Below are 18,435 nucleotides of genomic sequence, written 5' to 3'. Positions count from 1 at the left end.
AGATAGGGCAAAAGAGAATGGTGGGAAATGAAAAACAGGAAGGGATAGAGAGTGCAAATCTAACAGCAAATCAATAGATGAGACCAGAGGTTATTGAAGTCGGTAAATATACCTCTTGAGGCTGGTATGAGTCAAAATAGAGTAGGCTTTATTCTCACAAGCTTATGGGAGAACTTGACCCCTTGAAAGCGGAAGCCAAAGTTCTCTCTGAACACAAGAAGCATGGACATTTATACATCAGGGTTCCCAATACAAGCCATAAAGCAAAGTCCAGTTAACAGTCCTTGATCATAAATTATAGTTCCTTTAACAGCTTCTGATAGTCTCTGGATCATGGTTAGAGACTATCTGGTATCCTTGGGTCATAAAGCACAATTCTCCTGGTCGTTGCAGTCAAGGTGCCACCTCTGGTCCCCTGCTCTTCCCGCGGTCTTTCCTTTGAAGTGACTGTGTGCGATTGCAGCTGTCCCAGTGAGAGTCCTCCTTCAAACGGCCATTCTCGCACTCTACCATTTGGTAGCTGCTTCCTTTGTTTAAATCATACACAAGCCTACAGAAAAAGTAAGACTTACAACCCAACATCTACATTTAACTGTCTGTTTTATCAGAATGATATAAACAAGCAAGGGAACCATGAACAAATGGCTTATACTACTAAAAGTTAAAGATGAAATCAAGAACAAATGGCTTGTGCTACTAAAAGTTAAAGATGAAAGACATGAACAAATGGCTTATACTACTACCAGGAGCAATATAAACAAAGGGGAGACTAGCCATAAGGAAGGGTTATGTTTGTGATACATTCCAGGTACAAAGTTCAACCTTTTAGGTACAAAATACATTGAGTACAAAAAAAACATTAACCCTTTCACTTCTTCAATCCCCCCTTTTGGTCAGAGGCCAAACATGGCCCCATGACCAACTCAGAGCCAAATGTTACCAATATATATGGGCCTATCTCCTTCATCAGGAAGTCTGCCCCTTCTGCCTGTACACTTGCACTCGGCATAATTCAGGCTGTTTGTTCAATAATGTCATATAAATACAACAAGCAATAAGAATGACAATTAATACAATTAACCCGGGCATCAGGTATGATCCCCACAACCCGAACCATTGCCCCAGCCATCCCGGAGGGTTATAATTATGATCTTGGCTCCCTTCACCATGTACTGTTATCGTCACTCGTTTGATATGATCTTCCAAACGAGTTATATTTTCCGAAACATCTGGGATATACGTGCAGCATTCGGATTCAATTATAGCGCATGTTCTTCCCTGGAAAGCCAACATATAATCAAATGTCAATCGGTTCTATAAAGCAACAGTCCGGATAGCTACAACCTCAGTTGATACTTCAGAGAAGGCAATGCTCACCTCCTCGAACCTGTCTCTAGTTTCATTTGCAATTCTCTCCAAGGTCGAGGCCATATGTATAAGTTCCTGAGCTGCTTTTGCTGTCCCATAAAGTGGGAAAGCTATCATAAAGAACCGTTCTGTCTCACTAATGGTGAATATAGGGTACCACATATGCTAAATAACACGATCCTACCCAATCCCAAGGAAGCCATGGGTAAGCATTGTTTCCACAGACACAACAGGTACCATTATATGCAGTCATGCTGCTTATATAAGTAGAGGAGAGGCTGACCAGGACATCAGCAGTGGGGCAATGGACTGTAATCTGTTGCACCAAAGCCCAGGGACCACTGGTGACATTAACCTGCTGGGTACAGTAGCTGAGGCCCACAGGTATGGTTCCGTTTCTTACCAAGCAGATAGATCCCCCCCTTGTTGGTTTTTCACAACATGCCTGATGGGGTTTTTTAAATGCCACTTTCCTTGTCCCATCGTGGGTTCCATTCTGATTCGAAATCCCCTCTACCATTCCTGGAGTTGACAAAGGGATAGGGAATAAAGGACTTTCCCCCCTTTTCTTCGTGCATGGGAATATGTAAGCAGACCCAGCACTTGCTCAAAATTTTGACTGCAATACATACAAGTGAGATATATACATGAAAGTGTTCATGTGATAGGGTCGGATTTTAGAGGATTGGTACGATGATCGCTTGGATCAAACAAATCTTGTGTTGATGTACTCATCCTCCCGAACCCTCTGCTGTTGCCGGGTACAGATCCATCCCGGTCCCTCAACTAAACACCAAAAATTCCAGTTACACCACATTACATTGCATGGGAGACCCCAATCACCTCGCCCCCTCCAACAGAGTTGGCAACATGGCATGGTTAAGGACTCCCAAGCAGCGGTCCCTATGGGTTACCTCCCAGGGACTTATTCCATGTGTCGGAAGGTTACAATAGACAGAGCCATCGTTACAGAGATGCTTGCGATGCTCTATCCTCAAGTCTACACAATTCCATCTATACTTCCCCTCCGTAACTAGCAGGGCAAGGGTCGTGAGAAGCAGCAAGAAAATCATCCTATCACTAAACTAATAACCCGCGCGACCATTATACAATGGTCCAAAGGCTATACCGCCCGCGCACTATTGCCCGCGAACCCGTTCAGCTTGCTTGGAGGTCAACCGTCTCACATATCTGTGAATTAAGCACACTACACAATTTTAACTTTATAGGGGCCCTCCCATTTAGGGGCGAACCCAGGTTTGTCAAGTAGTGCTTTTACTTGGACGCAACTTCCCGCCCGTCAGGGAGCATTTCAAGCTCTCTCTCTCTCTCTGTCTCTTTGTTCCGGATTGTCTTTTACCAATTTGCGCATCCCTTTAAGTTGGGTGCTTAGTTCCAACACATATCTCCTGAATTCATCTTTTAGTGAACCTACATCATCACCCATTCTGTCATTAATTCATAAGGGGTTAATCCGGTTGTCTGGTTTGTGGTAATTCTTAATCTCATCAGTATAGTGGGCAATATCTCTGTCCACAATTTCCCGATATCTGTATGGCTTTAGCTAGTACATTATACATTTAACTACACACCCTCCTTCCATAGAAAGCTTAGTGTGAATTAAATAACACTTTACACTGGTTTTTGGCTGCAGTTGGACATCTATTCATTTGTATATAATCTCATCAAAAAACATTGCATTCCTCATTAAAATCACATACCATACAGCTCCAATCTTTATATAATGTACCCCGACATTATCTCTAGTTTAATTATTTGTATGGCGAGGAAAACAGGAAGCTCCTACAGAATTATGTTTTATCAATACACAACGTATAATATATAACTATATTATACAAAATTGGTGAAGGCTTTTCAGGAATTTATTTTCGGGTCCATATAGCAGTGCTATACTGTATAATAAAAATAATCAAGCGGCAGTTGTATCATACTTTACACACCATAACTGTGATATCCAAACCCCTTTAATCCAATCCGTTTCCAATTTTAAACTGAGCTCCAGATCAAAACCCCCCCGCACTCGAGGAAAACAACAGGCACCAAATCAAAACCAAAGTAGGTACAATACATACTAGTTAATTAATCAAAAATATTTTGGTTTGATTTTAACTGGCTAGATTTTAAGCTTGACAGTGCTCAATATTTGGCAAACTTTGAACAATAGATAGCACATAAAATTCCAATGGCAGTACATAATTTTATCCAGGTTACAGAATATTAAACTATCAGACATTTGTAAGGACAATTTGCATTGGCAACTAAGATTTAACTGATTAACCTCCTGCTGGAACTTGAAATAAGCAGAATTACAATTCATTTCACTTAACTTAATATATATTAAACTGACTCATAGACAGTACATTTACCTCATTCTTTTGTTCTTGCTTATCTACTTTTCCATAAAATTACTTAATTTCTTCTCCCAATTTCTCAACTAACTCTCTCATAATCTTCACTTTAAGACAAAGGAGAGAGCACATGGTTCCCTCCAAGGTTTAAATCCTTTCTTAACAAAATTCAAACACAGGTTTAATCAAAATTCAAATTGGCTATTTCAAACTTCAAATTATGCTCTTTGATTTTGAAATTTCAATTTACCTTCTAATTTTATTTAAACTTTGTATCAAACCCACTGTTGTAAAATTACATCACAACAAACAACTCTGTTAAACACACAGACACACATGGAAGCTTCCAACACTCATTCAAACTTAACATCTTAAACTGAGATGTAAGTAAAACATTTAAAAGAATACAGAACTTGGATTAAGACAGTCACTTTTATTCTTCGTTCTTCCAAACTGTAATTAAAACTCAAAACAGAAGTAAATGCAAGAAATCTTATCACTTTAATCTTTAACAGTCTTAACACCTCCCCAGCTCTCCTGAGGCTAAACTAAGGTCATTTATTACCTGCAATAAACACTCCACAAGAACAAACAAAAGCTTCAACAATTGCTGCTCTCAATTTAATACAACAACAACCACCTACATTCGACTCGCATATAGATCAAACAAACACACTGAAATACAAAAACTAAGATCTCTCCTATCCACCTCCAGGTATGCCATTAGCCCATTCTACCAACTCATCATAGTTCGGGGTACTGAGAATTCCCATTTTAAGGAGTTTTTGGTGAACACTAAAGAATTCATCCTTAAAAGCCTGGATGAACGCTCGATCTCCTCGACCTGGGTTTCCTTGTCCAGAGCACTCCTGATGTACCTGGAACAACCATCCCCCACATTCAGAAGCTCCTTCCCCTTTTAGCTGATTCGTTGTGGTCATTCTGCTCCAGTTAGTGGGAGCATTCTCTAATACTCTCAGAATTTCTACCTTAAACTGGGTGAAGGGTGTCTGTTGGGCATCTATCTCTGATGTTAGGGCGACTACATGTGTCCACCGTCCCCCACTATAATCCTGTGCTGGAGGAGCGGCGGGTCCATCTGCTACCTTTCTCCACTTATCTGCTGGACAGGCTGCCCTTACCAGCTGGTGTACGTCTCTCAGGTTTAATAGGCGTCCTACCCAGATTGTGTCTAATTCTTCCCAGAAATTAGTGTTTGCGCTTCTAGGTTGTAATTTACCCAGGGAAGTCATTATCTGCTGCCTCTCACCCAGGGTGAAGGGTTCATAATTTACTTTTGGCTGTGCATCTGTTCCCCCTTGGGTTACTGGCACTAAGTTGTGTTCTAGTGCGTCCCATTCCTCTGGAAGTGTGTTTAGTCCCTGTTGTGTGGACTCATAAGGAGGTAGAGGAATGGTTTCCCCTCTCCATTGCTTTTCTTCTAATACTTGGTTTTGTTTCTCCAGTTCCCTTACTCTGCATTCTAGCTCCCTAATCCTTTCTTTATCCTCACTCCACTTCTGAGTAGAGGTGACTACTTGCTCAATTAGTCCAGCTAACTGATGTATTAACAATACTCCTATTTTCTTTGTAATGTTTCTCTTTTCTTTATCCAACCACTTATGCTGTTGGCCCAGAGGGTAGGATAAGTTCCACCCCCCTTTTCTCATCTGTTTAATGAATTTGTTCCTCTCAGTCATACAGTCATCAGGGATTCCGGAAGTCCCCACTGTCCTTGTGCTTGTGATCCCACCATAATACAGATAAGTTTTATACTCACCACCTGGAGCCTTCTATTCTCCCTTCTCGCTCTCCCACTCCTAGGCTGCTCTTATCAGAGTCCAGTGTTACCTGTCAGGGGTGATCAAATCCCTCCGTACCACTGCTTACACTATTAAGCTTACACTATTAAGCTTACTTCTACTCCGGTGATCACTTAGACAGTCTCTCTCTCACACAGACAGTTTCTTTCTCATTCATGTCTGAACATCACACCTCAGGCACCTTTTCTCCAGTCTTTACACTCACTTGAGAATCCATAACAGACAAATGCCTCCTTGTCCGTATGTGTTCAGCTCAGATGTCTTTCACTCTCACACTCTCTCATCACATATGATCAGCCCACTGTAGTTTGACTCACCCTATTAGGTTCAGAACTTTATTCCAGTACCCAGGTTGTGGCCATTCAACCTGAGCCCGCAAACAGAGGCCCGCAAACAGATCCGGGGGTCTCCCGGGTTTCGGCACCAAATGAAGTCGGTAAATATACCTCTTGAGGCTGGTATGAGTCAAAATAGAGTAGGCTTTATTCTCACAAGCTTATGGGAGAACTTGACCCCTTGAAAGCAGAAGCCAAAGTTCTCTCTGAACACAAGAAGCATGGACATTTATACATCAGGGTTCCCAATACAAGCCATAAAGCAAAGTCCAGTTAACAGTCCTTGATCATAAATTATAGTTCCTTTAACAGCTTCTGATAGTCTCTGGATCATGGTTAGAGACTATCTGGTATCCTTGGGTCATAAAGCACAATTCTCCTGGTCGTTGCAGTCAAGGTGCCACCTCTGGTCCCCTGCTCTTCCCGCGGTCTTTCCTTTGAAGTGACTGTGTGCGATTGCAGCTGTCCCAGTGGGAGTCCTCCTTCAAACGGCCATTCTCGCACTCTACCATTTGGTAGCTGCTTCCTTTGTTTAAATCATACACAAGCCTACGGAAAAAGTAAGACTTACAACCCTACAGTTACATTTAACTGTCTGTTTTATCAGAATGATATAAACAAGCAAGGGAACCATGAACAAATGGCTTATACTACTAAAAGTTAAAGATGAAACCAAGAACAAATGGCTTGTGCTACTAAAAGTTAAAGATGAAAGACATGAACAAATGGCTTATACTACTACCAGGAGCAATATAAACAAAGGGAGACTAGCCATAAGGAAGGGTTATGTTTGTGATACATTCCAGGTACAAAGTTCAACCTTTTAGGTACAAAATACATTGAGTACAAAAAAAACATTAACCCTTTCCCTTCTTCAGTTATCAAAATAATAAAATGGTAAAACTCAAAGCTCTGTATTTGAATGCATGTAGCATTTGAAAGAAAACAGATGAACTGTGGGTGCATATAGAAATAAGTATGATTTGATAACCATTACAAAGACATGGCTGCAGGAGGAGATGGATTAGGACCTGAATATTGAAGAGTGCTGGATATTTAAGAACAATGAAAGATGGAGGGGCTCTGTTAGTTATTGATGATGTGTAGAATAGAGAGGGTTGACTAAGTTCAGGAAACTAGGATGTGGAAACAGTTCAGGTAGAGATGAGAAATGATAAAGGCAAGTGGTCATTTGTGAGAGTCATATACAGACCCGCTGACCATAACCACATGGTAAGGTGGAGCATAAAGGAAGAAATAATGGGAGCTTGTCAGAAAGGCATGACAAAAATCATGGGCAAAATAGACTGGAAAGGCAGAACTTTCCCATCCTGCCCGCCATGGGAATCGCAGTGGGTGGGGGGCAGAACATGCAAAGACCCGTTGACGTCAGGTGAGATTTTCCGGTTTTGGGGTGAGTGCAGCTGGAAAACGCTGCCCGAAAAGTCAGATGGGCAAAGGTAGCCGGGAAAAAAAGTTAAATGAATATTTTCAGGATAGTTTCTTAGAACAGTACATTCTGGAGTCAAACAGAGATAGGTTATACTAGATCCGATAATGTGCAATGAGATGGGGGTAATTAATTACATCATAATGAACGTGTCCCTAGGTAGCAGCGACCATAATATGATTGAATTTTACTTTTAGTTTGAGAGAGAGAAGAGTGGGTCTGGGATTATTGCCAGAATTCTACTGCCTTGCCTGCCCTGGAATCGGAGCAGGTGAGGGGTGGCAACGGAAATGTCCATTGACCTCGAACGGGAATTTCCAGTCTAGCTTTTGCGAGGCCATAAAATCCTGTCCTATGTCTCTAAACTTTAAGAAGGTCAATTATGAATGCTTGAAAGCTGAGCTGGCTAAAGTGAATTGGAAAATTATGTTAAGGGATGGTCATTGGAGATGCAGTGGCAAGCGTTTAAGGGGATATTTCAGAATACATAGAGTAGATACATTCCAACAATGAAGAAAAAGTCCAAGAGATCGATCCACCATCCTTGATTAACTAGCAAAGAAAACATAGCATCAAACTTAAAGGAAAAACTGATAATTGTGCAAAGACAAGTGTCAGTTTCAGAAGATTGGAAAGAATATAAAGGAGCAGCAAAGCATTACTAAGATTAGTAAGGAGGAAATGATTAGAGTACAAGTTAAAGCTAACCAAAAATATACAAACAGATAACCGGAGATTGTATAAATATTTTTTAAAAAGTTAACGAAGTAAGCACTGGTCTTGTAGGAACTGAGATTGGAGAATTGATAATAGAAAACAAAGAGATGGCCGATGAATTGAATAGGCATTTTACATCAGTCTTCACTAAGAGGATACAAGCAACATGCCAAAAGCAGCAATGAAAAGGTGCAGCAAGTGTCCATTGAGATAGTTGATGCATTGGTTTTAATTTTCCCAAATGCCCTAGATTCAGGGAAGGTTCAATTAAATTGGTCAGAATTCTCCAGTTGTTCACGCCAGTGGGATTCTCCGGTCCCGCCAGCAATGCAACCCCACCTGCGTGCTTCCTGCCAGTATGCAGCACACAAGCAAATAAGAGCTGCTTTTGACAAATTCTGTTCCTGAATCTGAATAAAAATTTATAGTGTACCTTACATGTACAATATGCAATGATCTAACGGTAATAATCTTTTCTGAGCTCAATGCTCAAGCTTTGCACTTGAAAAAAGAAAGATGAAGAGAAATTGCATTGATAGATTTCTTCATTGCACCCTCGGGATGATACAAAGCAATTCAATAATGAACTGCATTTTCTTTAGAAATGCAACTGGATGTAGGCAAAAAAAAAAACAAGTTACACAGTAAATTGTGCACAGCAATGTCCCACAAAAAACAAATGATGCGAAGGAGTAATACATTTGTTTTTGCAAGTGCTGGTTGAAGAATAAATGTTGATTCTGACTCCTGTGTAATTCTACCTGTGTAACATGGCCCGACTTTGCGACTGTCTTGTTGCTGAAGTCCTTCTCCATGCCTTTGTTACCTCCAGACTTCACTATTCCAATGCTGGTTGGTCTCCCATATACTTCTTGGGAGTAATTGAATAATTTCTTCGATTGAACCAGAGAAGTCTTATCATGTAATTTTGTGCTTTGGAAGTGTCCCACATACCAACAGACAAAACTGAATAAGTGAACAAAACCGGTCACGAAATTCCATAAATCAGAACACATATTATCCTAATGCCTGAACTACTGAATGGTGAAATGTTCTTCTGTTGAAAACTCTTTGAAATAATGCTGAAAATCATGATCAAAGAAATCACAGCACAGATACTTGTAATAGTAGAGCAGAGATATATATTAAAGTAATATGTGTGAGGATAATGAATGACCAGACTAGCCTTTAATCAGATCAGCCAGCTACCAACAGAATCCAGCAAAGACACATACACAAAATTGTTCCCAAGATACTCAAAAATACCCTGTGACAAAGTATAAATTTGGGGTGTCTGAGACCACAGAATTCCAGCCCTTAAAAGCACTTTTATTAATTTTAACCTGTACAGTTCTGTCCTGAGTATGACACTTTCTGGTTTTCAAAAAATCATTTACGGGAGGTGGGCATTGCTGGTTAAGCCAGCATTCAGTGACCTACCCTAATTGCTCTTGAAGAAGGTGGTGGTGAGCTGCCTACTTGAACAACTGCGGTCCCTGAGGTGGAGGTCCATCCACAGTGCTGTTGGGGAGGGAGTTCTAGGATTTTGACCTAGTGACAGTGAAGGAATCATGAGTTTTTTAAAAGTCTGAACAAAGATTTATGGGGTTCATTTGTTTGCAATAACCACCCCCCCCCCCCCCACCCCCCACCCCCGCCATCATAACCCTTATGCAAATAGCAAGAAAGAACACTTTAAATGATGAATTCGGAAAGTTTATTAACCATTAAAAAGGTAACAAGTCAGGAAAGATAAAAGCAAAATACCAATATGCAGCAATTAGCCGTAATTAACAGTAAGAGGTGGAAGCCTAACTTTAATAATTGAACAGAATTCTCACCACCCTTCTCAGACGAAGCTGTGAAGTTACAATCCCAAGAAAAATCAAAAACAGTTCTCAGCACCTCTCCATAAACATCACTCTTTCCCCACTTCTCTTCTTTGCCTCTGCCTCCTGAAACATCTCTACCACCCCCTCCCCTTGCTACCCACATCTTTCTCTTTACATCTCTCTCTGCCTCTGCCCTTCCTTTCCCAAAATGATCTCTCGAGACCTCTTTCTTATACCTTACAAGTTGAAAGCCCATTATAGCAAATTGTTGGAAAAATAGCCAATAGTCTATAACTTGTCAACATTCAAATCAAAATCAAGATATTGGTGTTCAGCTAATTATGCATGTTGCCTCAGTTTTAAGACAATGCTTCCTCTCAAAATCTCTCTCATATCTTGAGGTAGGCTGAGTCACACCAAATAATTGGTCAATGTCTGTCATTTGAAGTTGAGGTCCCTTAGACTAGGGCCTACTCAGTCCGAGTCAAGGATAACATTCATGTTACCTCTTTATTCTGTGGCCTGAGAATAATACATAATAATCTAATTCCCACAGCTCTTTAAGACTCTGTATTAATAAACAGTTTTAATGATATGTTTATAATTATATTTGTGTTCCAAATTACATTTCTAGCCTTTCTAACATATCTATTAATAAATTACTCATTCTTTAATTGTCTCATAATTAAGGCTGTTTACTTAGCGAATCTGGCTGATTTCCAATAATACTGGTTTAGTTTTTATTAAACTGACTTCCATCAATTTTAGCAAAAAATGCTTAAAACATATTAATTCAAACTACAAAATGATAGTCACACTAGATTTGAAACCTACCAACAGTATGACAATATATTTCCAAGTTAGGTTGGTGAGTGACTTGGAAAGGAACCTCCATGTGTTGGTGCTTCCATGTGTTTGCTGCCCTTGTAGTTCCAGATGGTTCTGGCCATGGGTTTGGAAAGTGCTGCTAAAGGAGCCTTGATAGGTTCCTGCAGTGCATCTTGTCGATGGTACACACTGTTATTACTGTTCATCATGGTGGAGGGAGTGAATGTTTGTGGAAGGGATGCCAATGAAGGGGGCTGCTTTGGCTAGGTTGGTATCCAGCTCCTCAAGTGTGTTGGAGTTGCATTCATCCAAGCAAATGGAGAATATTCCATCTAACTCTTTACTTGTGCCTGTAGATGGTGGGCAGGCTTTGGGGAGTCAGGAGGTGAGTTACCTGCCACAAGATTCCTAGCCTTTGATGTGCTATTGCAGCCACAGTATTTATATGGTTAGTCCAGTTCAGTTTCTGGTCAATGGTAACCCCAGGATGTTGATCGTGGGGGATTCAGCAATATTAATGCCATTAGGTGTCAAGGGACATTAGATCATCTCCTGTTGGAGATGGTCATTGGCTGACATTGATTCCAGTTTTGCTAGGGCTCCTTGATGTCACACTGATGTCTCATTCGGTCAAATGTGACCTTGATGTCAAGGGCTGTCGCTCTCACCTCACCTCTGGTATTCAGCTCTTTTGTCCATGTTTAAACCAAGGCTGTAATGAGGTCAGGAGCTGAATGACCCTGGTGGAACCAAAACTGAGCATCAGTGAGTGAGCTGGTTATTGCTAAGCAAGTGCCACTTTATAGCACTGTTGATAACCACTTTCATCACTTAACTGATGATTGAATGTAAACTGATGGGGCAGTAATTGGCTAGGTTAGATTTGTACTGTTTCTTGTTTTTAGACATATAATGAAAATTGCTACCTTATTTTTCAGTAACACTGCAAATTCCAGTATGTGGTGTCACTGCAAAATACTATCATTGTTGATCATGACAGCAGTCCAAGGCACATGAATGTTTGTTTTCAAGAGGTCAGGCTTCTTTAACAGGAAACTTGTACCATTGGAAAACTGATTAAAAAGCTTGAACTCGAGTTATTTCAAGGCTGCATCTCAACTTAAATTTAAATCTTCAAGCATTGCTTCTGAAGTTTGCAATGTCACCTCAAGACTTTTCTTTAAATTACTTCCTGTGATTTGCTGTCATGTATCCATTAATCTCTATGCCTCCTTATTGCATTACATCAGTAATGAAACTGGTGCCACTCTGATCATGCAGAAACTTGGGCACGGAGCAGAATTAGAGAGTTACAAGTTCAGTTTAGAGAGTTTGTCGACATCAGTAACTTTATTAAAATAAAATCCATGTTTCTGCGCTACTAACAATATTAAAATTTTAGGATTTGCCCTTTTCATGTTTTATCTGCTTAGCCTCTTATTGTAAAATTGTTGAATTTAATGCTCTTCATTATCTGTGCAGTGCAGAGAATATCTCTTTCAATAAACAAACTATGTTACTTTGAATTTATGTGTGCAAAGCACATCGTTTCTTTTTGTGAAAACCCACAACCCTTAACATAGAGAAAACACAACACGGTTTTGCAGTTGTCTTGGCAGAGCTGCCTGTTACAAATTTATTGTGTTAGTATTGCATGATTTTTCTTTCTCATTAATAAATGTACTAATAAGAAATTTGAACTGAATTGAACTGAACCCATTTTTTGGTCTGGTCTGATCTGGTCTGATCGCATCTTATACGCCACTTTGACCTGTATATGAATGGAGTTCGGAAAAATCAGAAATCTAATCTATTCAACTTATATTCATGATGTGGAGTACAGACAATTCACATCTCTTTAACTGTGATTATCCCTCTCTCCACTCTCACTGTTTGTACCTGTAAAGACTTGATTACCTGTAAAGACGTGCACCGCAGCCATTCATCACATTCCAATCTGTAAATATCTTGCAATTGTGTCTTTGCCTATCTATGCCATGTTTGTGAAACTACCTCCACTCACCTGATGAAGAAGCAGCACTCTGAAAGCTCGTGATTCCAAATAAACTTATTAGACTTTAATCTGGTGTTGTGAGACTTCTGATTTATACTCAACATCAGCTTTGCACTGGAAAATATGTTAGGCATTCCAAGGATTTACCGCATTGCAGTTGGACATCAACAAGTCAAAGGTGGCTACTTCTGATCCATGCACCTGCTTAGTTCTCAGAAACAGAGTACACAAGGGCCATTGCTGATGTCCAAAGTACTGACACTGATGTTCCTCGGCTTGTGCCTGCCAGTTTCTGGGCCAGGTTTCCTGCTTTCTTTATCTGGGCAGCTACTTTCATCAGGTTGTGGAAGGTTAGCACTGCTTGTGGAGTAGGAGCAGGAGTCCATCATGCTTCCTGTGGGCAGGAAACCGACAGGGAAAACAGAATTATAACAGCCCTACAGTTAAACTCGACTGGCTTTTCAGGAAACCCATTCTTCCATGCTGACAATGGACACGCTGAGCCTCCCAAAGACCCTTGCTCCCAGGGTTCAATCCTGTTCTATAAGCAACTCACTGATTTAATGCAAAGACAAGCCAGGATTATATAAATGTGCAGTAATTGTGGTTTACATTTTCTTTGTTTTGATGAACAGAAGAGAGTATTTCGGTATTAAATCAGCAACAAAGCTAGCAAATTGCTGCTGTTGTTCAATTTCCATTTTCAAGGTGTACTTCAAACGATCCAATCCATTGGAAGATAGAATCATCTGCATGAAATTAATTGGAAATGAGTCACATCATCATATTCTCTGATTGACTGAAAAAAAATCAATCATTTCCAAGCTCCTTCTTCTCAGGAAGTGTTTTTATTGATGGCAACAAGTTTAAAAATTGACTTTAGGGTAGCAGAAGAAGATGACCTACGTGCTATCCAGTAGAATGGGAGAATGCAGGCAGATTTCCCAGTCTCATCTGGGTACTCTCATGTGTATAGTCATGAGGAGGGAAAATAAATGGTGATGGTAAAGCTGGGTCATTGTCTGTGCGGAGTCTGCACATTCTCCCCGTGTCTGCGTGGGTTTCCTCCGGGTGCTCCGGTTTCCTCCCACAGTCCAAAAGATGTGCAGGTTAGGTGCATTGGCCATGCTAAATTCTCCCTCAGTGTACTTGAACAGGCGCCAGAGTGTGGCGAATAGGGGATTTTCACAATAATTTCATTGCAGTGTTAATGTAAGCCTACTTGTGACACTAAACTTTAAACTTAAGCTCAATTGAGCAGCAAAGGAGTGCTACAATTGGCCTCAATGTTTCTGAGGTAGACAATGAAAAGCATCAGCTAGGTCCCCAACTCATTTGAAGTAATTTATGATTAAAGTCATGAATGGGCAGGATTTTCCACCCCTCCCCTTCAGCACCTACTTTGGCAGCAGAGATGGCCCACCGTTGGCCAGTGATGAGATATTCTCATCTTGACGATATCTGCAGGGTTTTGCGTACCACAATGCAGGGGGTAGTGGGAGTGGTGGGGGAGGGGGCAGGGGGGCGGTGTGATGCCATCAGCCGGACCGGAGGATCATGCTTGTGGGAAGGGCCAGAATATTTTGGTCAATGTATGGACATCAGCTAAAAATCACATGGGATAGCAGTAGAAAATGCTGGAAGAGCACAGCATATTAGATGGAAATGTAGAGAGATAAAGGTAGGACCAAAAAATTTCAATTTCCAAACAGTAGTTTGTTGAAGATTTGTGCACCTTTAAAAGAAAGTATGCAAGAGTTATAGGGAAGGAAATCTCCTATAAATAGAACATGATCATGCCTCCCATGGATTTCTGCAGGCAATTAGTGCAGGGCACAGCAGAAGTGCACTATGGGGATCAGGAGCTGAGCAGTTGAACATCCTTTGGGCCTTCTTTGATTTCTTGTAAAAAAAAAAGTTATTTGTTCATCCATGTAGGTATCACTAGTAAGGTCAGTATTTATTGCCCATCCCCTAACTGCCCTTGAGAATGCAGTGGTGAACTGTCATTTACAACTACTGCAGTTTGTGTGGTGAATGTACTCCCACAGTCTGTTAAATAGAGAGTTTCGAGATTTTGACCCAGCATCAATGAAGGAACAGCAATATATCAGGATTGTGTGTGATTTGAAGGGGATCCATGCAGATGGTGATGCTTCCATTACCTAGTTATCCTTAGAGCTACAGGAAGAAGTCTCACAACACTCGGTTAAAGTCCAACAGGTTTATTTGGAATCAGGAGCTTTCGGAGCATCAGACGAGTGTCCTTAGAGGTGGTAGAGTTTGAGGATATAGGAGATACTTTTCTTAAATTTATTCACAAAATATGAGCATCACTGGCTGGGGCAGCATTTACTGCCTATCCTTAATTGCCCTTAAACTGAGTGATTTGCTAGGCCATTTCAGAGGGCATTTAAGAGTCAACCACAGTCTTGAGCCACTTGTAGGCCAGACCAAATGGCAGATTTTCTTTCCAAAAGAAGACTAGTGAACCAGATGGATTCTGCAGTGTATCTTTCAAATGACATACATTGTAGCCATGTTGCACCAGTGATGGAGGGAGTGAATGCTTCAGTATTCAGTGTTCAAATTCCTGGCATCTCCTTGCTGACTCTCTGATCAGCTCACACTGGTCTAAGTGCTCAGTCACGCTGTCTCTCAATAGCTATCCCATAACTGCTGTTAAACTGACAAGTTTGTAGTTGCTTAGTGTCCCTTTCGTTCCCTCCTTAAATCACAAATTTAATTTCAATTTTCCAATCCAACAACACACTGTAGAGTTTGAAAAAAAAGAGATCATAATTTTATTCATCTATTTCTTTGGCGAATCTCGAGTTTTAAAAAATTTAGACTGTTTATTCATCTATTTATTTTAATACTCTGGAAATTAGAGTATCAGGTGATAGAGATTTGTATAATTAAAGTTCCACTATGTTCTCCAATATATTAAATGTATTATTATGAATTGATGCCAATAAGGTCTCCCAGGTTGATTTACTTTAAGTGTTCTTGTGCCAGTAGTATTTTGTCCTTTTCTTCCACTGTGAAAATGGATTCTTACTTAATGCATTTTCTATTTTCTCTCATTCATGTCTTATTGGTTTTAATGAACTCAGATTACCCTTTATGACTCTCTTTCTCAATAAAAACTCTTATTAACTTTAGTATTGTTTGAATTTTTTTTCCATATTTCCTTTCTGAGCCTTTCTTGGCTTTATTTGCATTATTTTATTAATTTTTATAGCATGCACAACTGCTGGATTTCACTTTGCCTTGCATTGCATTTACATCCTGATGCGCGTTATCACACACGAGGCTTGAGATGCTCAAGGAAATAAAGGTTTTTATTTACTATTACAACGAAGCTACCATGTATAGTACACGATCCCAGACTGAGGGGTCCCAGACAGAGCAGTGACCTTTATACCTCTCCCAGGAGGTGGAGCCCGACCGGGATGTACCATAATAGACCAAACCTAACCCTAACAGCAACAAGTAGAACAACCCATCCCTAACCCCAACAGCAACATATATACATACTCGTAGTACTGGCCAGACCATGGCTCATTACTACCTAGTGGGAACCAACGATGGTTCGCCACATTCACCCCTCCTTTGAAGACAAAGGCTGGCGGGGTACAAAAAAACCAGAATAATTTGTCATCAGTCTATAAGTTCAGACGGTCAGGGGGACCGCACCGTCGTTGTGACCTCCTCAACACCGGTGATGATACCGGAGTAGGTACTCACGGTGGCGTTCTCCCCAAGGCGATGTCCAACGGTTCCTCCATAGTCTCACGGGCCAGCTGACCCCGAGGTGATGATAATCCGTTGAGTTCCGACACGCCCTGAAGTGGTGACCATCTCCTGGACTCAGGCAAGCTGAATGTCCATCATATACTTGTCGAGTCTGTGAGGTTGGCCTGGTCCAGGATGATTGGCGCCACCGTTAGTTCGTGAGCGCCACTGCAGGCAGCTGAGATAGATGAAGATGACCCCTGCTGGTCGTTCGCGGTCGGTGCCGACCAATATGGCTGCTCCCAAAGGTCGCACGTGGGTGATGGCGCCAAAATCAGCGACCCCTGGTGGTCGCGCATCTCTTGCGACTCCGTCGACTGTAATGGCGGTGTCCTGGCCTCGCACATGGACGAAACCCTCGACGATGCCGACGACAAAGAACCGGGCTCCGGGGAGTCGCAGGCCGCACTGCTGTTCCTGGAAGTAAGTTTGGATCGGCATACCTTCGAATAGTGCCCCTTCTTACCGCAGACGGAGCACAACACAGCTTTAGCGGGACATCGCTGCCGAGTGTGCTTCACTCCCCCACAGAAGTAACATCGCGGGCCGCCCGGATCTGCTGCCGTTGTCAGGCCCGAGTGTGGGCACGCCATCACGCAGCTTTTCGAACCCGAGGGACGAGGAGGGATCAGCGACTGCTCCTGTCACGTTGTCTCCACGTGGTCTTCGGGATACAATACTAGGCTTTTGGAGCCCGTCTCCAACGTATCCGCTAGTTCTATCGACTTAGTGAGATCAAGATTACCTTGCTCCAACAGTCTGAGTCGGATATAAGATGATCCGATTCCCGCCACAAACGCATCTCGAGCGAGGTCGTTCATGTTCTGGTCTGCCGACACTGCTTTGCAGTTACAGCCCCTGGCTAGCTGTAGGAGCTCGTTCGCGTACTCTTCCGTCGTTTCGCCGGGCTGCCGTCGTCGAGTGGCTAAGAGGTATCGAGCATGCATCTCGTTTGGCGGTTTAATGTAATGCTTCTTAAGAAGCTCGAGGGCCCTTGTGTAGTCGGTGGCCGCACGGATCGCGAGCTATACGGTGTCGCTTACCCTCGCATGGAGGACCCGGAGTCTGTCGTCGTCTGTGGTGACCGCTGCGGAGGCTGCAAGGTAGTCCTCAAAACATTTCAACCAGTGGTCGAAGGTGTTAGAGGCGCCCGCCGCACGTGGATCCAGTGTAAGACGTTCAGGTTTTAACATTTGCTCCATACTCTCTGTATCGTTTTCTTTTTTTAACGACGAGAGTTTAATTAATAGTAAATAAAATTGATGCGCGTTATCACACACGAGGCTTGAGATGCTCAAGGAAATAAAGGCTTTTATTTGCTGTTACAACGAAGCTACCATGTATAGTACACGATCCCAGACTGAGGGGTCCCAGACAGAGCAGTGACCTTTATACCTCTCCCAGGAGGCGGAGCCCGACTGGGATGTAACCATAATAACTATAATACAGGTGTAACAGCCCAACCCTAACCCCAACAGCAACAAGTAGAACAACCCATCCCTAACCCCAACAGCAACATATATACATACTCATAGCACTGGCCAGACCCTGGCTTAGTACTATCTAGTGGGAACCAACGATGGTTCACCACACATCCTAAGGCCGGACCATTCAGGAAGCACTTCTACACACAAAGGGTGGTAGAGGTTTGGAACTGTCTTCCACAAATGACGATTGATACTTGATCAGTTGCTAATTTTAAATCTGAGATAGATTCTTTTTTTTGTTCAGCGAAGGTATTTTTTTTTCTTATTCTTTCATGAGATGTGGGCATTGCTGGCTGGGCCCACATGTATTGCCCACTCCTAGTTGCTCTTTGCCATGAGGAAGCATTTAAGAGTCAACCACATTGCTGTGGGTCTGGAGTCACATGTAGGCCAGACCAGGTAAGAATATCGGAT

Source organism: Mustelus asterias, chromosome 16 (assembly GCF_964213995.1).
Source record: "Mustelus asterias chromosome 16, sMusAst1.hap1.1, whole genome shotgun sequence".
In the NCBI taxonomy this organism is placed as follows: Eukaryota; Metazoa; Chordata; class Chondrichthyes; order Carcharhiniformes; family Triakidae; genus Mustelus; species Mustelus asterias.
This window is presented reverse-complemented; position numbering follows the sequence as displayed.